The sequence below is a fragment of the Chiloscyllium punctatum genome, chromosome 12 (genome assembly GCF_047496795.1).
Source record: "Chiloscyllium punctatum isolate Juve2018m chromosome 12, sChiPun1.3, whole genome shotgun sequence".
NCBI classification, from domain to species: Eukaryota; Metazoa; Chordata; class Chondrichthyes; order Orectolobiformes; family Hemiscylliidae; genus Chiloscyllium; species Chiloscyllium punctatum.
Window position 1 is genome coordinate 70,127,577 of NC_092750.1, and position 23,782 is coordinate 70,151,358.

General features: G+C 40.2%; 1 protein-coding gene across 5 annotated transcripts in view; it reads right to left on the bottom strand.

Moving 5' to 3' along the window:
• dock3 (dedicator of cytokinesis 3) overlaps positions 1–23,782 on the bottom strand; it is an 889,649-nt gene that overhangs the window by 339,347 nt on the left and 526,520 nt on the right. The gene's annotated exons all lie outside the window — the stretch shown is intronic.

Below are 23,782 nucleotides of genomic sequence, written 5' to 3' on the forward strand. Positions count from 1 at the left end.
GACACTACCTCTGATCGAGAGTTCTACACCTTTTTTACCCACCCTGTTTCTACTAAAAACCTTATAACCCGGATATTAAGTATCCAGTCCTGTTCTGCCTTGAGTCACATTTCTGTCGATGCTACTATGTCATATCCCCCAGAGCAATTCCAGTTCTCCAATTTTGTTCACTATTCTCTGTGCATTTATGTACAGTCAATTTAATTCTGCCCTTATCCCTTTCTATAGTGAGTGGCAAGCCATTAACCAAAACTGGTCATTGTTCTAAAACGACCAATAGCACACTAACAGTGTGTGAATTGGCTTTTGTTTACTATGAAGAATAGAACAGTAATGTTCTGCGAGTCATCATTCTGCGAGTCAGTGTGAATCACTGTTGCTTGAAATAAGAAATAACACAGCAACATGTCAAGGACTACGTACTGAGGGATGTACCAAAACTTGGGGCAACTGCTGTCAAGGCTGCCGAGAAAGACAGCCATCTAGGATCTTTCTGCCAAAGTACAATGAGGGTCCGTTCTATTATCAGATCCTCTCAGTGCCTCAAAATGAACATAAATAGTTTCCTGCATTACTAGAAAATGCCTTTGTTTTTGCAACTGTCGAGAAGCTCTGAGAAATATTAAAATTCTATTATTTTTTTCTGTCTGGAAAGACAATACAGAACTGACGTGGAGACTTTGTATGTACTTATAGATGATTTTTAAATGAATAAGCTATATTTTTGAAATAAAACAAAACATAGCAACAGTAGGTCACTGTTTGCAAAGAGAAAAAACACAGTAACAAGTTTGAACCACTGTTGTTTCCAGCGAGCAACAGTGCAGGTTACAGTTGCAATGAGCAACAGAACTGAATTGCATGGTTGTTACTTTGGACCTGTGAAATCCAACTTGCACAACAAACAGTAGATTCCATATACCAGTACCCTTAAAGTCTCTTAGTGGAGGTGTTTTGTAGCAGTTCTGTATTGAGGTGTAGCATCAGATGTTTTTATATCAATGGTAATGGCTTCGAAAAAGGATTCTTTTTCAATTTCTCAATTAAATTGAGAAATTGCAGCATGATTTCACCATGCATGGTCTATAATTCTAAGATCTGGCAAATTCTGAAGCTATTCTTCAACATTAAATCAATAGCCTTGTTAGGCCTTATAAAGAAAACTATCTTTTTTGGCATAAAGTTAATTTATGATGGTGCAAGAAAGCTATGGTTTTAGAGCATTTGAAGTAACACTCAATTTTTGAAATATATGCAATGCAGCCAATGTAGTCCAGCCTTAGGGGAGTAAAATGGTTTACTGAAGTAAGTGAAGTAACCTTGATATGAATATTACTGTGTGCATGCTCCTGAAGTGCAATGTATATTTATGAAAATGCAAGCAGCGAACACTGCAAAAAAACAGGCATTGGGGACTTACACCCTACTACCTTCATCTCTGCAGCAGAGAAAAAGAAGGAAGGGAGGGGTTATACGGATTGAGTTTGACATTAGTCAACAGAACATTATTCACAGCATGACACACATTTTAGCAAACAATAGAAACTGCATGAAAGTTCAACATTGTTCCATTAAAAGGACAAGACAGATTATTGAGACTGAGACTAAGACACAAATAAAATTTGAATCATATAAAGTACAGTAATGACCAAAACATGCTCATTGCTCCATCTTAATTACTGTTGTAAGGTACCAAAGTACATACATGGAGGTCATTCCCAATCCATGTCATTAGAAGTTTTGAATCTATCAATCAGTCATACAGTTAATTTATTGAGCAAGTTCCACAAAACTGACTGCTCAAATTTCCAAATACTTTCTAATTGTCATTTGGCTGCTTCACTTAGTGTTAAAGCAAACATCTATTAAAACAAAACAATATAAATATATAATTCCAAATCAAGTCACTAAAATTATTCAGCACATGTGTTAATTTTTAAACAGCTATAAATAATTTTCCTGTGTATAGCTCTATCTGAGCCTAAGGGTGAAATTAAAAATTCACCTGAACCTTGCACTTAACACTTCTGGCTTTTATAAGGAATTATTTGAGCCCATGAGAATCAGAGCAGGAGACAGGAGAGAAAGTAGGGTTAAAGGACATTTCACAGGTGTTAACTTTCTTTCTGCACACATTGTATCTATGTCATACCAATTCCCTTATTAAACTGTACAGATGCATGATTCACAGGAGCCTGGAAGCAATTATACAGATTTTGCTCTGAAATAAATTCCTCTCAAAAGAGTTTAATAGGACCATAGTTAGAAATAAGGGGAAAATATAATACACTAGGGAAATCTGAGGCATATGATATATAAACACAACAAACAGGGATGTTTATTGGCAATTGTGTCTTTCATCCTGCAAGTATTGATGCAATTTAGATATATTTCCATAAGCATTCAGACAATGCCTTGGTGGGCATACAACATAACCAGATCTAGTCCTTATACAGTTATCACAACTTGGTGTTGTAGCTTCATTCTGGTGTGCTGATTGTCGTTGTGGATGTTTCCATATAATTTATTTTATATATGTTGTTGTTTGGAATGATGATTTCTATCAGAGTCATCATACGTATGTTAGACGGTTGATGATATGCAGTTCAGATTGTCATTTACTTCTTCGCATGATTTGACAGTTGATCATGAAAATGTCATGTGACCTAGTCTGGACACCATGACATAATGTGAACCCAAATTCCCATATGTAAATCTCAAACTTGTTGTTTTGCCCTTATTTAAGTTGCTACTTGTCTGTATGCTCATTGATCGTGCTCTTTTACCATTTTCTCCCTTTCCAACAATACATCGTGTATACATAATTGGATGGTGACGCTGTGTGGATGAAAAACTGTATGGATTATTTTTCCAAACATGAGAGCTGTCACTGAGGGCAAGTTATCATCTAGAGCAAGCAGATTTAACATAGCTATCAAAAATTTTTTAAAGTCACTTTATCTTTAATGATCGTGGATTTTATTGTATGAACAGTATGTTTTGTGAGACCATTCAACTGAGGGTAGTAAGGAGAAGAGTTAATACAATGAACACCCTCTTTCTTATACATCTTTGAAGGATTCACTAGCAAACTAAAGAACCGCTGTCAAACACATTGTAATATACCAATCGTACTAAATATTGTAGTTAATATGTCAACAACTGTGGCGGTTATAGTATTTTTGATTGGTTGTACAAAAGGGAGTATGGTGAAATAGTCAATCAACAAACTGTACTCATTTCAGTAGGCATGGAAAATATCACTTCACACTTGCATCAGTGCTCAGGAGGAATCTCAATTGAATGGAGAGGGGGCTCTCGGTTATTAAGGTTGATGGAATTAACATGTTTCACATGACTTATGAGTTGACCCTGGGCTAATATATAGACTCATGTGCCAATCTCTTGGGAAAAGAGCTTATAGGTCTAAATGACATGGGTTATGGCGAGAAATGCAGCAGAATTGAGCAAAAACTCCAGTGAGTCATATCTTAATGTTAGGAACATCTTTTAATTCATCTGGTGTTCAAATGAAATTCTTCTAGACAGTGGTGAGTTGCTTATTAAGGGTGGGGGGAGCTGATGCGTGTTAACAACCTTATTAACTGCACATCTTGCCTGAGTATTATGCAGCTTTCTATCTTACATTTGCTGCAAGTGAACTAGAAATCAAGAACTCTTGAAATGGAGGTCAGAGCAGGGATCTGGTTGATTTCAGTTCATCACTGCCTGTGAAGAGCTCCACATTGATCACAATGCAACAGCATCTCAGGGCACAATCCATGGGAAGCAGCTACAGACAACCATTGCCCACAGACATTGGCATCTGATAATTGTCAACTCCTCAGCATCCTCACGACATCTCTCCAAAATACTTGAAGGATGTTTAGGAAGTACAGACATACATTGCAAGATGCATTTGCACCTAGCATTTAAAAGGCTGCTGCAAGGACACTACACTCAAGGACATACACCCAACTCATGATTGGTCCAGGGCTAATTCCTTGCTGGCTTGGTGTTTGTGCAGTTATCACCAACCTGTAATTTGTGGCAGCACGGTGGCACAGTGGTTAGCACTGCTGCCTCACAGCGCCAGAGACCTGGGTTCAATTCTCGCCTCAAGCAACTGTCTGTGTGGAGTTTGCAAATTCTCCCCGTGTCTGCGTGGGTTTCTTCCGGGTGCTCCGGTTTCCTCTCTCAGTCCAAAAAATGTGCAAGTTAGGTGAATTGGCCATGCTAAATTGCCCATAGCATTAGGTGAAGGGGTAAATGTAGGGGAATGGCTCTGGGTGGGTTGCTCTTTGGAGGGTCGGTGTGGACTTGTTGGGTCGAAGGGCCTGTTTCCACACTGTAAGTAATCTAATCTAATCTTTGCAGCATCCATGATTTGCCTTGTTGGTCAGTGCATCTGTCAGAACCTAAAGGTTATCAGTACTACCCAACTTCGAGCTGCATATCATGGGTGAGAAGGGGGACTTCTTGCTGGACAGCACACCAGCTGTCAATCTAACACCTGCAACAGCATGTGCCCTCTGATTGCATGGCAAATCACAGTGCATGATTATTTAAACAAATGCAACTTGTTAGAAAGTAGATATGAGTTAGTCCTCAATCCTGTCAATGGAAGAGGTCACTGTTGATCAGGAGTGCTGGTACTGTCAAGTATGGGCACTGTTTACACACAACACAGGGGTTTGGCCATGGACAGATGCCCATACGGGCGAGCCATGTTAGGAAATATGTCCCACTACAGTCTAGAGATTGGGCAATGGTAAATCCTGGAGGGCCATCATAAGCAGTCAGGGGAATTGTGTATTCCTAACTGAGGAGCTGCGAAGACAGTGGTCAGTGTCTGGTCAGTTATGTGAAGGGGATGTTTGTTGAAGGTGGTGAGAGGTCTGGACCGAATACAGTACAGAGGGTCAGCACGTTGAATGATGGGGATGGTGTACAGTAAAGGGGAGGGCTCAATGTTAAAAGTGAGTGGAGGTGGTGAGGGAAAGCAGAGCATTTGTTGAGTTGAGAACAAGATTGGTGACAGTGGCGGGTGGAAGGGGGATTCAAGGTAAATAGGCGGAGTATTGCAATACAGTATCAGAAGGTATGGTATGCTACATGAGTGGAGATTATTGGCTGTGACCACTGCCACGGCTTTCACTGGACCACAATGGGCATCAGTCAGGTATAATGTCAGGTTCAGGGGGCACGGAGGAACACTGGATGCACAGTTCATTGTGGTGGGTCTCCATATAGGCTGCCAAGTAGTGCAAGGTACCTGTTGACCGGGTAGAGCCTGATGCTAATAGCGTTCAGCACAAGTTGTATTCATCACTGGCTGTTCACTAGACACTAAGTGCAACTGGAAAATGGTTAGGACAATGCTGACAGTGGATGGAACAGTATCAGTTTGATGGGTGGAATCACATATTCCACAACTGCTGGATGGTAGGACATTAGGGTACATATAAATTAAGCATAACGTTGTAAACTGCAGCTACATTTCGTTCGCAATAATTTAATTATCCATTTGCAATAGCTGCATGTACGGTTAGTGCAGTCAAAGGCAATTTGCTCCATGCCACTGGTTCTTGAAAATTGGACATTGCTACTAACCTCTACATCATTAAGATGTCAATGAGTTAAAGAGAGGTGAATGCTAGTCAAAATCAAGCCATAACTTCTCACATGTGCAGGGACACTGTGGGAGATGGAGATGATTATCATGTAAATATCACAATGGACTTGGGTGAATGCAATTATAACTTTCAAGGCTCATGTGAGTCTGGGATGCGAAGAGGTTGGACCGCAGCAGTCACTTCCTTTTTGATGTAATGAGTTAGTTACTAGCTGATGCAGCACCTTACCAAGTTGCTGCATACATTGTAACTGAAGCTGAATGAATGTTGAAAACATGATCCTCATTGTAGGGACACTGCATGTCTCACCGTATGGATGACTGTTCAGCCATCATCTGCAGGGTACGCCACCACTTACTGTTCTCAGAGCTAAGTATTTGGTTGTTCCTTATGTCCCCAAAATGGATCATTGCCAGAAAGAATCATACACCCAGCCACTGGCAAGATGTTGGTCTGTGGCTACCTTCCTAAGAAGGCAAAGGTAAATTTAGAAGGAACAGAGCCAACAGCAAGTCCATGAACACCAGCAAGTCTCTGCAGAGGCCAAGGAGCACTCAGGTTAGGCAGCTGTCACAGCTGAAGCCCTCTCCAGACGTGTAGAGTTCACAGGAGGAGCAGAACTTTTTGCCTCCCGACTGCATTTCCTTGGGATGAGCGAGGCACAGTGTGGATTAAGCTTGTACGTCTCAGGACACTGTATGGAACTTTGCTGGATATTAGAGTGAACCTTACGGCTCCAAGAGCGGGAGGCCATCTCATTCTTACTCCGAACCTCTACATCACTAGCTCCTTCAAGGAATCGACAGTTGACCTGTGCATGATTTCTCAGTCATGCACAAAGAGATCAAACAGTGATCGATGTGCAAAATCACACCAGTTAATTTTGTTTCTCCTTGACACAGTCAATGCTGTAGTCTGAGCCTTGGGTTCTGAAACATGGCTGGCTTCCCTCAGGTGCAGAGGGCCGTCGTCTGCAGACACTTGGCACTGAGAGGACTGTATCACAACACTGAGGAATTCATCATGTGGAAGAGATTCAATTCATGTGCAGATGACCTGTAATCACTGTTACCACTTACAGGAGGCTACCCTAGCAGTAGCCATGACTCCAACATCCTGAAATACTCTTTTGTACCAGCCAGATTTGACAGTCCTTACGCCCCAACATGGATCATTGCCAGCAAGAATCATACATCTAGTCACTGGTAAGATGTTGGTCTGTGGCTGCCTTTCAGGTGAATTAGAAGGTTGCTTACTTTGGGACAAGGATCACCCACTGCGATCATGGCTGATGACATCATTACACAACCCCGAATGATGTGTAGTGCAGTCATATGTCACCCATACTTCTACCAGATCCATGGTAGTGCAGATGACAAGGCTGCTGAAAACGTGGTGCTGCTTCTAAGACAAGTCCGCAGGTGAGGGAGCCCTCCAGTATAGTCCAGACACAGTGTGCTTGCTGCATCATCTGAGCATGTTGCACTTTGCACAACTGGAACAGGCAATGAGGAATTATATTGACTGCTTAGGAACTGTGAAAACAGAAGCAGTCTTGAGGAAGAGGACAAAGACACTGGAGACAAGGAACCTGTCCTTGTGCCTGATAAAGCTCAGTCTGGCATGACAAGCCAGACAGGACCTGATTGACAGCCAGTTTCAGTAGACAAGAATTAGGTACAGCATGCATTCTTGCATTGTAAAATAGTTGTTGGTCATCATGCCAGTGGAGAAAGTGAGTACTGCAGATGCTGGAGATCAGAGCTGAAGATGTGTTGCTGGAAAAGTGCAGCAGGTCAGGCAGTATCCAAGGAACAGGAGAATCGACGTTTCGGGCATCAGCCCTCATGCCAGTATCTGGTTTACACTATGGAAGTGAATTGCATCCTCTATTTGTTTGGTTTGCATTCACTCTTGCTACCTGTAAATAAAAGTTCACCTTTGAAATTGTTTGATTGCTTGCCTGTGCATGATGTTCTCTTCCAGACAATAAGATACAGGTCTACAATGGACACTGGGTGATGGTGACTCAGAGAAGATGGTCAGATTTCACTAAGAATAGGTAAACTGTATGGCCTGGTGTAAAATAGTGATGAAGGTGAGAGATTGGGGTTGTACTTGCGCGGGGGTGTCAACCAAGTCGATATGTGCTGTGACCTTACAGCTGCTGTGCCATTTTGCTGCCAGTGAAGGGCAACAATGAAATGTCCAAGCTTGATTGTAGCCTTTTAAAGATGGTATGGATGGCAGGAATGTTGGTCTTTTGGTAGATATGAGTGATGAGCTGTTCTCAGAATGGTGGGTTGCAAAATGGGGGTAGAATTGGGCGAAAGGAGTGACCGGGGATGTGACATGTAGCTAATCAGGCAAGTTTGTCAAGATGCAGTGAGACATCTTACTCAACCTCGCAGCAAAATACTCCAGGAAACGCATGACACATAGCCAAAAAAATTCATAATATTCAGTCCTTGCTTTTTTATGCCCATATGACCTACATAGAAATGGCCTAACATGTCTTAACATAGACTTGTTTGCCTTTGAAGATTACATTATTGAAAAGACATAGTTTACCTAAGAATGACCAGAATTAATGTACCACCTCATGGACAAGCTGCATGTGTTCAGGCCACCGTTGATGATCTCTTTGAGATATTGCAACTGGATTTCAGCAGATGTAACTTACTGAATCTGCACTGTTCAAATGTGAGAAAAATGCAATGTTGCAGTCTGAAATCATTGGTGTTGCAATGGGTTTGATACCTTGTGGATCATAAGGATATATAGATCCTGTATTTAGGGAGAACAATTAATGATGGTGCATCTGTTTCGGTGGTATAAGAAATGTCAGGTGTCAGTCCTGTGAAATTGTATTGACATATATGATAGACACAGGCAATATATGGGATGTCAAAAGAAGCAGTGATGATGTCACATGAGCCAGTTTTTATCTTTATGTTGTTTCAGAAAAGTAAAGTAATGGAATCAACTGATGTTTGAAAATAGAAAATGCTTCTTTAGTATAGAAAACACTATGGTTATTGTTTTAAACTGAATTTTGCTGTGTAATAGTTTCCTTAGATTGGAACTGCTCCTTCTGTACCTTTTAATTCTCCTTTATTTAGTTTTAAGCTGTCCTGGACTTTTGTAAACTGCTCTTATTTGAAAGAGGGAGAGAGTAGTTGAGTACAATCAGTCCTTTTGTTTTGATTATAGTTTTAACTTCAGCTCTGAACTTGGACAGACAGATAGATGACTCTTAGGAAAAGTAATTTTCTTAACTGCCATGGTGATGCCACCTTTTGAGTCTTTGTTCTTCACAAACTAGTTGCCATGAGTAGCTTTCATTTCCCGCATAAATCATGATGCGGTTATGGTTCTCTATATATTAGTCCATTTATCATATACCAGAGAGAGTTAGGTTCTTGTTGAGACAGATTTCTTAATGTTTACTGATTTACGGTACATTGTACTTACATAGAAGGGTGCAGCATAGGAACAGGCCCTTTGGCCGACAATGTTATGCCGAACATTACACCAAGTTAAATCAATCCCTTCTACCTGCCCTTGGTGCACATTCCTTCATTCCTTGTTTATTATGTGCATAGCTTTAGAGTAAAGGGAAGACCTTTTAGAATGGAAATAAGGAGTTTTCAGCCAAAGAGTGGTGAATCTATGGAATTCATTGCTACAGAAGGCTATGGAGGTCAGATCGTTGAGTATATTTAAGATTGAGATAAATAGGTTCTTGAGTATCAAGGGTCACAGGGAGAAAGCAGGAGAATGGGGTTGAGAAAGCATGACTGAATGGTGGAGCAGACTTGATGGGCTGAATGGCCTAATTTCTGCTCCTATGTCTTCTGATTTCATCTAAAAGCCCCTTAAAATGTCCCTACCATATCTACCTCCACCAATATCTTGGCATAGCATGCTAGGCATGTACCACTCTCTGTGTAAAAAACTTGCCCCTCATATCTCCTTTGAACCTTCCACCTCTTACTTTAAATGCATGTCTTCTATTATTAGCTATCTCAATTCTGGGGAAAAGATTCTGACTGTCAGTCCTACATATGCCTCTCATAATTTTATCAACTTATATCAGGTCTCCCTCAGCCTCCACCAGAGAAAAAAAAACAAGTTTTTCCAGCCTCTCCTTTTGCTCGTACCCTCTAATCCAGGTAGCATCCTGGTAAACCTCTGCTGCACTCTCTCCCAAGTCTCCGAATCCTTCCTGTAGTGTGGCGACCAGAATTGAACACAATACTCTAAGTGCGGTCTAACCAAACTTTCATAAATCTGCAACATCACTTCATGACTCTTGTACTCAATGCCCTAACCAATAAAGGCAAGAATGCCACACACCTTCTTTACCAACCTATCTACTTGTGTGGCGACATTCAGGAAGCTATGGACTAGGACCCCAAGATCCCTCTGTTAAGGGTCCTGCCATAACTGTATAAAACTACATAATTGACTTTTTAAAAATATTAATGACCTGGATGTGGACATCACTAGCTATTTATTGCCATCCCTAATTGCCCAGAGTGTAGTTAAGAGTCAACCACATTCCTTTGGGTCTGAAAACACATGTAGGCCAGACCAGGTAAGGATGACAGATTTCCTTCTTAGGAAGGCATTAGTGAATCACATTTTTTTTTGACGATCGATTTCATGGCCATCATTATGCAGTTAGTTCCGAATTTTTAATTGAATCCAAATTCTACTGTCTGTCAAAGTGGGGTTCAAACCCAGGTTCCCTAATCATTACCAGAGTCTCTTGATTAATAGTCTAAAACTAATGCCACTAGGTCACTAACTAACTATACAGAGAGCGAGTCAAAAAGAAAGGTGAGTACTAGAATGTGCCTATCAGCCTGTCTGAAATCTATAAGATAATACATGGTGAATAATACTTAGATTGTGTGTAATCCAACTGAAAATCTTGATCAATAAAGAGGTGTAAATAGCAGAAAAAGTAATCTTTTCACTTCTGAACTTTCTATATAGTTTCTGACATGAGTTTATAAATCTTAGTGCTGTGAGGAAGTATTTTTGGCTGCTGACAGCAAGGCGAGATGAGAATATTTATGAGACTCTTTCACACTGGGCTTGAACACTGTTGAATGACCAGCTGCTCAGGGAACATTATAAAATTGACAATGGGGAACCATTTCCCTAAATTGATAGTGCACTGATGGTACCAAAAGATATACAAAGCAACTGTGTGAAAAAAGGAAGAAAATTTATTTTACCATAATATCAAAGGAAAAGAGGTTTTGGAAAGGAGGAAAAGGAGAATAAATAAGTGTAACAGTAGTATCTTAAAACTGTGCAATAAAAAATTTTATAATGTAAATAATTTTAAACAAGTGGTTTACCGTGGGAATATTTATTTGCATTCTTATCAAGTATTATGAACTGGCAAGTAACTAGGTATTGTGCTCATTATGATTAGATTAGATTACTTACAGTGTGGAAACATGCCCTTCGGCCCAACAAGTCCACACTGACCCTCCGAAGAGCAACCCACCCAGACCCATTCCCCTACATTTACCCCTTCATCTGACACTACGAATAATTTAGCATTGGCCAATTCACCTAACCTGCACATCTTTGGACTGTGGGAGGAAACCAGAGCACCCGGAGGAAACCCACGCAGACACGGGGAGAATGTGCAAACTCCACACGGACAGGTGCCTAAGGTGGGAATTGAACCCAGGTCTCTGGCGCTGTGAGGCAGCAGTGCTCACCACTGTGCCACCATGCCGACTGATTATTTATCAGTCATGCAAATTTTCAGTCATTTTAAATTAATAGTACTGAATGTGTGCTGGCTTGCAGTGATTCATGCTGCAAAGGTTATGGTAAATTTGAAACTATACTCTAGGTCTTGAACTACATGGGAGTTATGCCATTGATGAGTTGACAATAGTTCACTATTTCACATAAAGACGTTTTCAGTACTGGGAAGGATAGATACTATCCAGGTATAATGCATGGCAATATTATATAGCATGTTATTTAACATAGTATGATGCTACGTAGTAAAGCTATTTAGCAACAGATTTATCATTGATGGATAGATGTGTGGCAATCACCTCAAATCTTAGTTGAGAATAAATCAAAACTATAACACTAATGGGAGATCAGACTTACCAATCTTACTGAATGCTTTAAAACAGACACAGAAGGAGCAGACAAGGGTACAGTACTCAATGTAACATACTTAGACTCACCACATATTAGATTTCAAAATAAGGTGTCATGGAATAAATAACAGAATCAATTGGAAGCTCTTTATAGAACAGAAATCAGACAGTAGGTGTTAAGGTTAGCTAATTAGATTCACAAAAGGTAGGGTAGTGGTATTCCACAAGGATTGCTGCTGTGTTGCTCTTCTCAATTCACATAAATAAATTTGACATAAATGTAAAAACTCAAAATTGACAGAACATACTAAATTGAGAGTTCAATTACTCCTATAGTTCAGTTACTGTAAAACAGCAATAAAATTGAAAACAATAATAAAGTTGCAGAAATGGAGTGGACGTTGCAAATTAATTATGTAGAAGTAATTTTGATGAGTTTCATTTTGGTAGGAAGAAATAGGTGGCATATATTTCTTGGATAATATAAGCCTAAATAAGTAGAGGAACAAGCAAGCCATTGGTCCAAATGCATAATTTGAAAGTAGGTTAATACACCAATTAATAAAACCAAAAACCAGCGACAGAGTCAACAGGTGAAGAAATTAGGTCAAACATACATTGAACTTAAGAATATTATGTACTACTCTGATTTGGTTATTATACAAAGTATATTGATTCATAAAGATGATAATTTTTTTTAAAAACCATAACTGACAGGATATTTTTATCAGAAAAGTCTGAACCGGCAGGAAAGAAAGCTAAGTACTTTGGATGCTGGAAATCTGAAATGAAAATAAAAAATGCCAAAGAAGCTCAGCAAGTCTGGCAGCATCTGTGGAGACAGAAACAGAGAACATTTTGAGTCCAATGCGACTCATCTTTGGAAGTGAAGGACATTGAAAAAGTAGGTTTTATGCTGCTGATAAAGAGTGGAGAAGGATCAAAAAAAACCAGAGGTGCCCAAAGTCAGAGGCAGAGAGTGCTAATGTTAATAGAAGAAAAATATGGATGAAACATTAATAGCAGAAAATAGGTTGCATTACCAGGAGTAAATCCATGCAAACAAGACAGAGGGAGGGTCGGGGGTCAAGCAGAAGTGGGGACAAATATTATAATAAACACTGAGGACAGACTTCATGGCCAGAAGTTGTTGAATTCAGTGTTAAATGTTGTAGCCTGTAAAGTGCCTAAGTAGAAAATGGAATGTGGGTCGTTTAGTAGGCCTAGGTCAGAAATTTTAGACTAAGAGCAAAATGGTGAATTAAAATGGCAAGTGAGTGGAAAGTTGGGTCATTCTTGTGGACAGACTGGAAGCGTTCTGCAAAGTGGTCAATTAGTCTGCGTCTGGCCTTGATACTGTAGAGGAGACTGTATTGCGAGCAGTGAATAAAATAGAGTAGATCGAAAGATTAGAAATATGTTATTGCTTCACATCAAAGGTACTTGGAACCTTGGATAATGAGAAGAGAGGAAGTAAATGGGTTAATATTACACTTTATGCAATTATGTAGAAGGTTCCTTTGGTTGGGGTTAAAGAAGCATTGGGTATGACAGAGGAATTAGTCAGTCTGTTGCAGAGGGAACAGTGCCTACAGGATGCTGTCAAGTGAGGTGAGGGGAAGACAGATTTGGTTTAAGCATCCTGGTGGCAGAAGTCATGGAGAATGATTCCTTCAGTGAAGGGATGTGAGTGGAAAACCAGGAGATCTGTATTGTACTGGCAAGGAGAAGAATTGGTGAGGATGGATGTGTAGGCAGTGAGACAGACATGGCTGAGGTCCCTATCAATCATGGTGTGAGGAATCAGAGATAGAGACTGTAGAGAGAGAGAGAGAGAGAGAGAGAGAGAGAGAGAGAGAGAGAGAGAGAGTGAAATAGGTATTCTTTAGTTGAGGAAAAAAATGAAGACACATTCTAGGGCTGTATTTTCTAGCTAATGGGATTCATAACAAAGCAAATGAATTGGTAGAATACATTAAAGTCAATAAATATGATCTGATAGCTCATTTGAAAACATTGCTTCAGATGTTAGTCCTGAATATTGAGAGGTGTATGACATTGAACAAGAATAGGAAGCTAGCTAAAGGTAAAGGTGTAGTACTCTTAATCAAAGAGGGCACTGGTGCAATACTTTGTCATGACTTTTGTTCAGGAGATAGGACACAGAAACTGTTAGGATAAAGATGAGGAATAGCAATGGAAAGGAGTCACAAATGGGTGTGATCTGTAAGTCTGCTAAATGTAAGAAGATCATAAGATACATGAGCCAAAGTAGGGCTATTTAGCTCACTGATCACTTCTGCCTACCATTCAATGAACATGGCTGATCTGATCATTCTCAACTCCCTATTCCTACTTTTCCCATAACCCATTATTCCTTTAATATTAGAAATCTGTTGATATCAGCCTTGAATACACTTAATGACCCAGTCTCAAGTACCTTTGATGTGAAGCAATAACATATCCACACATTCAATACTGTCAGAGAAAAAGTTTCCTCCTCATCTCAGTCTTAAATGGGTGACTGATTACACAGATTCTGCTCTCTGGTCCTAGATCTCCCAAAAGGGAAAACAACCTTCCTGCAACTCCTCTAAGAATCTTATACATATGTTTCAATAAGGTCTCTTCTTATTCTCCTAAATTCCAATGAGCACAAGCCCAGCCTACTCAACCTCGCCTCATAGGAAATGTTCCATGCCCAGGATCAATGTACTGAACCTTCTCAAGACTGCCTTCAATGACAGTATATTTTTTCTTATATAAGAGGACCAAAACGTATTCCAGCTGTGGTCTGACCAGTGCCTTATATAGTTTTATCAAGATCTCCCAACTTTCATACTCCATTCTCTTTGAAATAAACAATTCCACTTGTTATTGTGCGCTTGGGATTAAAAGAATGCAATAATCACAGCTGATTTAAATCTACATGTTAACTGGAAAAATGAGGTTGGCAATTGTAGCCTATATGAGGAGTTCATAGAAATTTTTCCAAAAGAGTAGAATATTTTCAAGATAGCTTCTTCAAGCAGCATTGTCTGGAAACAACCAGAGGGCAGGTTATATTAAGTATTGTGCAAAAGTATAAGATTAATTAATGATCTCAAAGGAAAGGCACTCCTAGGCAGCAGTGGCCACAGTATTATTTTACATCCTGTTTGGTGGTCCATAAGATGTAAGAGAAAAAGTAGGTTATTCAGTCAACTGAGAATGTTCTGCCACTCAATAAGACCATGGCTGATCTGATAATTCTAATCTCCTCTTGCCTGCCTTTTCCCATAACCCTTGATTCCATTCCTGGTTAAATATATTCAAGGCTGAGATAAACCTATAAAAGACTCAGTCTCAACAGTCCTCCACAGACACATTACCCTCAGAGGTAAAATTCAAACACATCTTGGTTTTAAATGTGCGACACCGCATTCTGAGGCTGAACCCTGTGGTAACTATGTGGGCATAAAAGCTGAGCTAGCTGAAGTGAACTGAGTCACCAATGTAGAAGACAGATCATTGGAGAACCAACAGTAATCGTTTAAGGATATTTCAGAATACACAGAATTACTATATTACTTTTAAAAAGAATAATTCCAGGGAAGGATCTTTATAAATGTTTATCTAAAGAATCAGTCTTCATGGTGGAAGACACCAATAACATGCCAGAACTTCAAGAGAGTCAGGGGAGGAGCTGAGTACAGTAGCCACCATGAGGGAGAAGCTGTCAGGGAAGCTGAAAGATCTGAAAGTGGATAAATTACCCAGACCAAATGCGCGACACGCATAATTCTGAAGGAGATAGTGGAGGAGATTGTAGAGGCATTGGTAAACATCTTTCAGGAATCACAGGAGTCAGAGAAGGTCCCAGAGTACTAGTTAATGGCTAATATGACTCCCCTGTTTAAGAAGGGAGAGAAGCAGAAGACTGCAAATTATAGACTGGTTAGCTTGACCTCAGTCATTGGAAGGGTTTAGAGTCCATTTTTAAGGATTAGATTGTAGAGTATTTGGAAGTGCAGGGTAAAATAGGGCTTAGTCAGAATGGCTTTGTTCATGCCTGACAAATCTGTTAGAATTTTTTGCAGAGACAATGAGCAAAGGAAAGCCATTGGATATGATCTATTTGAATTTCCAGAAGATCTTTCACAAGGTGCCGCACAAGAGGCTGCTAAATAAGATAACAGCCCATGGTGTTAGGGCAAGGTAATGGCATTGATTTACTGACTGGCTGAAGGCAGAGCGTGGGAATAAAAGGGTGGCAACCTGTGACTGGAGTCAAGGAAGGTCCCAGGGGACTAGAAAATAGCTGAGTTCTACAGGGGTCAGTGCTGGGACCTCAACTATTTATGTTATACATTAATGATCTGGCCAAAAGAACTGAAGGCATTGTTGAAGAAGCAAGGAGGCTGCAGAAAGATTTGGACCGGATAGAGTAGCAAAAAAATGGCAGATGGAATACAGTGCAGGGAAGTGTGAAGTTTTGCACTTTGGTAGGAAGAATAGAGGCATATGTTATTTTCTAAATGGGGAAAGGCTTTGAAAATCTGAAGCACAAAGGGACTTAGGAGTGTAATTCAAGATTCTCTGAAGCTTAACACACAGGTTAAGTTAACAGTTAGGAAAGCAAATGAAATGTTACCATTCATTTCAAGAGGGCTTGAATACATTGGCAGAAATATACAACTGACGTTGTATAAGGCTCTGGTCAGACCATATTTGGAATATTGTGAACAGTTTTTGCCCCTGTATCAAAGGAAGGTTGTGCTGGCCTGGGAGGAGGTCCAGATGAGGATCCTGGGGATGTAGGGCTCGTCATTCGAGTAGCTGCTGAGGACTCTGGGTCTGTACTCAATGGAGTTTCGAAGAATGAAGAGGTTGGGGGGGGATCAGATTGAAACTTATAGTATACTGAGAGGCCTGGAGAGAGTGGATGTGGAGAAGATGTTTCCACTAGTAGGAGAGACCAGGACCCAAAGGCACAGTCTCAGAATGATGGGACACCCTTTCAGAACGGAGAAAAGGAGGAATTTATTCAGCCAGTAGGTGGTGAATCTGTGGAACTCATTGCCATAGAAAACTCTGGAGGCCATAATTGCATGTATTTAAGACAGAGATAGATAGGGCATCAAGATTTATGAGGAGAATAGAGTTGAGAAAGATGTCAAACGTGATCAAATGGCAGACGAGACTCAATGGGCTGAATGGCCTTATTCTGCTCCTATGTCTTATGGTTTAAGTTATGGGGTTGCACTTTCAGAATAGGAACTTGTTTTCTTTCAGACTTTGGAACTCTCTGCCCCAGGAGACAGTGGAGGGGAGATCATTAAATATTTTTAAGGCAGAGGAGATAGATTCTTGTTAGACAAGAGAATCAAAGTTTGTCAAAGGTACCTGAGATTGTGCAATGCAAACACCAACAGATTGGCCATGAGTTATCGAATGGAGTAGCAGACATAAGGGACCTAATAGCATACTTCTACTCCTAATTTATATGTTTGTAGGTATCATAGACTGCATTTTTAAATCTCTTAAAAGTCATTGATCTATGCTGGAACTTATTGAACAGTAAACTTGGCTGGTTTAGTTATTAGATCAAAGAAGAAAGTTACGTTGTGTCATTGTAAACCAGGCACCAAGTGTGAACACAGGGACAATGATTACAAACTCAGAGACCCTGAATCTCCTAAAAGGGAGTTGGGGGCATGATATCAAATGTTGGATACAGCAGTGAAAGTGAGGGATGTTAGGTTCCAGGGTCAGTGGGGGCAGGTCCACCTGTGGGGGGGATGATGCGTCCTATGAATTTGAGTTGGTTTGTTTGTTCAGGACTGGAAAATTTTGGAGATCTAGGATAGTTGGAGCTGTGTGTGTCTGAGGTAAATTGGATGGTCAGTTAACAGATTAGATTTTTGATAGTCTACCTTTTCCTGCATTTTCATTTCCCGAATGTAGCAAAACCCTCCAAGTTCCAAAATTCAAATAGATATTTTCCGATACGTTTAGAGCATTCCAGAGGTCAGGTAATTGTTCAGTGGAATCTTCCATTTCCAGGACAAAACTCTTGAAGTTTGCCATATCAGCGATTCCAAAGGGTTCCTATGCGCAATCCCATCTTTGCTTCAGAAATAATAATCTGGCCATCGATAATTAATGCTTATAAGAAAGAGATCATGTTTGACCAGCCAAATGTGGTTATTTGAGGAGGTTACTAGTACAGTTGATAAGAGGGAGCCAGTGGATGCTGTGTATTTGGATTTTCTGAAGATTTTTGAATCACAGAGCATGAGTAAACAAAATTAGGCTGTATGGGATTGGGGGCAATTTATTAGCATAGGTTGAGGATTGGTTAACAGGCAAAAAGATGAAGGAAGGAATAAGAGTCATTCTTCAATAGCAGGCTGTGATGAATGGGATACCACAGGATCGGTGCTTGGGTCCTGCTTGTTCACATCCTGTATCAACGATTTGGATGTGAGGCTAACTGTAATATTTCCAAGTTTGCAAATAATACAAAACTTGATGGGACAGTGAGTTGTGAGGAGGATGACAAATGGCTTCAAGGAGATGTAGAAAGGAATTCTGAGTGGTATAAAAGCATGGTAGACTGAATAGAACTTGGGGGGGGGGGGGGGTATGAGATTATCTACTTTGGAAGGAAGGGCCGAGCATATTTTTTTCAACAGTGACATAGAGACATAGAGTCCTACAGCACGGAGATATGCCCTTTGGCTCAAGCTGGTTCATGCCAACCAAAATGCCCTATCCATGTATTTGTCCAAATGCTTTTTTTATGTTGTTAATGCGCCCACCTCAACCACTTCTGCTGGCAGCTCATTCCATATCACACTCTGCATAACAAAGTTGCCCCTCAGGTTCCCTTTTCTTCTTTCCCATCTATCTTAAACTGATGCCCTCTAGTCCTGGATTCCCCAACCACGGGAAAAAGTCTGAGTGCACTCACCTATACATGCCTTTCATAATCTGACATACTTCTAGAAGATCTCTCCTTTGCTGTAAAGATAAAAGACCTAGCTTGTCTAACCTCTGCCTATAAATGAGTCCCTTGAGACCTGGCAGCATCCTTGTAAATTTCTTCTGCACTCTTTCCAGTTTAATAACATCCTTTCTATAGCAAGGTGACCAAAACTGAACACAATACTCTAAGTGTGGCCTCACCAACATCCTGTACAAATGCAACATAACTTCCCAACTTGTATACTCAATACTCTGACTGACGAAGCCAGTGTGCCAAAAGCCTTCCTCACTGCCCTGTCTACCTGTGACTCTACTTTCAGAGAAGTGTGCACCTGAACCCCAAGGTCCCTCTGTTTCATTACACTCTTTAAGGCCCTACCATTCACTGTGGAACTCCTACCTTGATTTGAATTTCCCAAATGCAACACCTCACACTTGAACTCCATTGGCCATTTCTCAGCCCACTTCTCCAGCCTATCAAGATCCTGTTGCAATTTCTGATAACTTTCCTCACTGTCCATGATATCACCTATGTTAGTGTCATCTGCAAAACTTACTAATCATGATTTGTACATTCCCATCTAAATCACTGATAACAAACAGCACTGGACCCAGCACTGATCCGAGGCACACCACTAGTCACAGGCCTTCAGTCTGACAAGCATCCTTCCACTATTACCCTCTGTTTCCTACCATCAAACCAATTGTGTATTCAATTTGCCAGCTCACCATGGATTCCATGCAACATCTTAACCTTCCAGAGCAGCCTACCATGCGGAACCTTATCAAAGGCCTTACTGGAATCCATATAGACTAAGTCTACTGCCTTGCCCTCGTCAACCTTCCTGGTCACTTCATCAAAGAACTTTAAAAAAATTTGTGAAGCATGATCTCTTATGAACAAAGCCATACTGACTACTCCTAATCAAGGTCCCTTATGGTGGGCATGTCCAGAAGATTAAGTCACATAGGACACACAGTGAGATGCTAAGTTGAATACAAATTGGCTTGCTCATAAAAGACAGGGAGTAGTAGTGGAGAGCTGCTTTTCTAACTGGAGGTTTGCAACCAATGATGTTTCAAGGATCAGTGCAGGGACCTCTGTTGTTTGTACTACACATATATAAATGATTTGAATGGAAGTGTTGGTGGCCTGATTAGTAAGTTTCAGACAACATTAAATTGCTGTGAATAGTGAGGAAGGTTGACGGGATATAGGCCAGTCAGAAAGTTGCTTATCTAAATGGCAGATGGAATTTAATCTGGATGCATGAGGTACAGCATTTTGGGAGGTCAAATGCAAGAGGAAAATATACAGTAAATGGCAGGATTCTGAGTAGTGCTGATATACAGTGGGACCTTGGGGTGCAAGTCCATAGCTCCCTGAAAATGACAACATAAGTGGATAAGATGTAGATAGGCAAATGGCATGCTTGTCTTCACTGGCTGGGGCATTGAGTTTAAAAGTTGGCATGTCAAGTTGCAGCTGCATAAAACTTTAGTTAGGACATATTTGGAGTGTTGTGTGCAGTTCTGGTTGCTGTACTATAGAAAGGGTGTGAAGTCTTTAGAGGGGGTGCAAAAGAGGGTCGTCAAGATGTTGCCTGAATCAGAGTGTATTAACTATCAGGAAAGGTTGGACAACTTGGATTGTTTTCATTACAGAGTTGGAGGTTAAGAAGTGACCTCCAAATTCACACATATTTCTTCCTAACATCCATCCCCCATACATTTACTCACTCAGTAGCTCTTCTTCTTAAATTTTCCTTACTCACTCACTCACCACTTGGCCCTGAACTAACTCAGACATTGCCTGCTTCCCACCTATACCATACTTACTTACCTCCTTCCCTCCAGCCCCCCTCTCCCTGTTCCAACCTGTTCTTTCATTTCCAATCACTATCTACTTTGTCAGTCGTTCCCATTGCATCCATGACTATTCATTCAGTCCCTCTTTCCCTCCCAATCCAAAGCCACTTATTGATCCCTCCCTCTTTCTCCAAGCTGTCCACTACCTAGCTTTCTCCACCTTGTTCAGACTTGGCTCCTTGTCTCTGCCTCTCTAAGTAAGTGGATGTGGTTCCTTCTGCACAGGCAGCAATGGATCTTGTTGCTCCCTCATAGGGGTTATGAACTTGGGCCCTGGAAACTCAAACCTAAGTGGGTTGGGGAGTGCTACCTCTTCTACTTAAATTCCTGAGTTAGCTGAATTAGAATTAGTGTAATACAGCAACCTCTGCTCAGCGCAGAATATGGCTGAGGTCATGTATAGCTGGAATGTTCCTTTCTGTTGGGGTACAGTTACTGTGTCGGTTAACAGGGCCTCAGATGGTGATAAATGAAAGAAAGAGGGACTGACTGGCAGCTTCCCCAGGTCAAGTAGAATTGCAAAATAAAATTAAAACGATAGAATTTCATGACTGAATGTCAGAGTTCCAAAAAAAAGTGCAAAACTCTAATTCTTGGTTTAAGATGGTGTATCAAGTGCAAATCAAATGTACTACTTTGTCCTGCATGATGCTAAGTTTCTTGATTGTTGTTAGAGTTGCATTAATTCAGGTAAGTGGACAACATTCTATCACACTTCTGATTTTCACCATGTATTTTGGGGAAAGTTTGTCAGAGTCATGAGATGAGTGACTTAAATCAGAACTCTGAGGCTCTAATCCATTCTTAAATTCACAATATTCAACTGCTGAACACTAAGGGTATATGTTTAGATTTTTTTCTTGTTAGATATAGTCAATACCTGATACCTTTGTAACAGGGCTTATAATAGTCCAAGTCCAAGCTTGATTGTGATGCAGGTCTTATGTAATGCAGACAAGGATTCCTGAACAAATCTTGAACAAAAAACTGATTTTAAATGACAGTCACCAACTGCTTTCACATTGATTGCACTCAATACTCTGATTAGCCATGTTGCTTAAATGAGCTGAATGCAGGGAGCTAAATATAAATTTACAACCTTGCAACTCCTGGCTGGAGAGCTGTCAATGAAATAATCAAACTTGACTTAAGTCTTCAGTTCAGATATAGTTCCTAATCAAGCCTATCATTTAAGCGGATATCCAGAATGTTAATTACAATACTGACTTTGAATGGATTACTTTCAGGGAGAATCACTGAACTGCGAAAAATCATTGCAAAAAAAATCTTATGCAGACAGCCATCAGTGAGACTACTGGACAGAATGACACTAATTATTCTGTACTATCACAATAATACACCTATCTTTTATTCTGCAGGAAGAAGGGACAGATTTATATCAATGTATTTGGCTCATCAATATATAAGGGATATTCTCCAGTGAATGTTTAAAAAAAATCATGCTTCACTATTGTCACACATTTTGGAAAAAAATCTAAATTATATCTGAAAGACAGATCGTAGGCAGAGTAAAAGAAAAAGGCTGAAGAATTACTGGGAGAAAGAAATAATGACAATCTTCAATGAAGAACCTTCCCAGAACTCAAAAAATATAATCATCCATTCAAAATTAGGAAAGACTTGAAATCAAACTGATGCAGTACAAATTCCAATCTCTTGAAAGAGGGCATCCTTAAGATTGTTATAAAAAGATTGAAGGAAGAAATTAGAAAATATGTTTCATGGAAAACCATTTAAACTTTAAATACTTTATCACAATCTGCTATTTCGGCAGAGTGGATGACACTTTTAACAAAAGGAACAGTGCTATCCCTTGATTTTATTGTACGTTGTCTGACTTCCAATTTTATTGGAAATTCTGGCTGCAGAAAACTTGATCAGCATATTTCCACTGTTAAACCATTCCTTTCTCAGATAATGAGCTCCTTCATAAATTGAAATATAAATTGGGTGGCAAGGTGGCACAGTGGTTAGCATTGCTACCTCAACACCAGGGACCTGTGTTTGATTCCAGCTTGGAATGGCTGTCTGTGTGAGTTTGCATGTTCTCCCTGTGTCTTTGTGGGTTTCCACCACATGCTCCAGTTTCCTCACACAATCCAAAGATGTGATTCTAGGTGAATTGACTATTTAAAAATTGCCCCATAGTGTCCATGGCTATGAAGTCTGGGTTGATTAGCCATGGTAAATGCAGGGTTATGGGAAGGGTGGGTCTGGGTGGGATGCTTTTTGGAGGATTAGTGCAGATTTGACTGTCCAAATGGCCTTGATCTGCACTGTTGGCATTCCAATCTTTGGGCCAACAAATTATTATGATGTGTGGCCTCTCGGCGAGATGTGGTGACCTTCTGGCCTCCTACAGCAGCTTCCTGATGTGGCATGTTGCCGGTAGGGTGTAGAGCTAGATCCATTGGGGACTGGAAGCTAAGTGCCACTGTGGTCTGCTGTACTGAACTCATTTTTGTAATGCTAGACATTTTATTTCTGCATTGTCTAAAATCTTGTAATAAAAGAAGCTGTGGTACTTTTGTACCTAAATTAGTGCTGTAATTGGTGATATTTAAACTTTTCACTATACTCATTGAGTATGTGTGACAATAAAGGCTGTTCTATTCTATTCTATTCTATTCGTCATAGATTAATCCCCCACTTACGAGAAGAAACAAATCAAAAATTGTGAAGTATTCTTGTACTGTTACTCTATAACAAATTAAAATTATGTGGGCTAAACAGGCTTCCACAAAATTTAAGTCATCATGAGTGATTCCCTTACGATTTTTTGTGGATATCACAGTGGACATTACTACCAACTAAAACAATGTACAGATCTAGGCAAAGAGTGTTTCCAATACTGATGTTTGACTTTGAACTCGCTGCATTATCTCTGCCTTCAGGTTGAAAGTCTACTCACAACAGATTGCTTTTTCCAGTGAAATGAACAATCACTTTGTGTAAGTCTGGTTGCAGGCATAGTTAAGTTTTTTTCTTCTATTGGAATGACCTCCATGCTTTGCTTTGCTTTCCTGTGTTTGCATCATCATCTAGCATCATGCAGGCCCCTTGGAAATAAATTGGTGAGGTGAAGGCCACTTTTTCTGCACAATAGAGAGTGTTAGACCCATATCTAGCAGAAAAAATAGA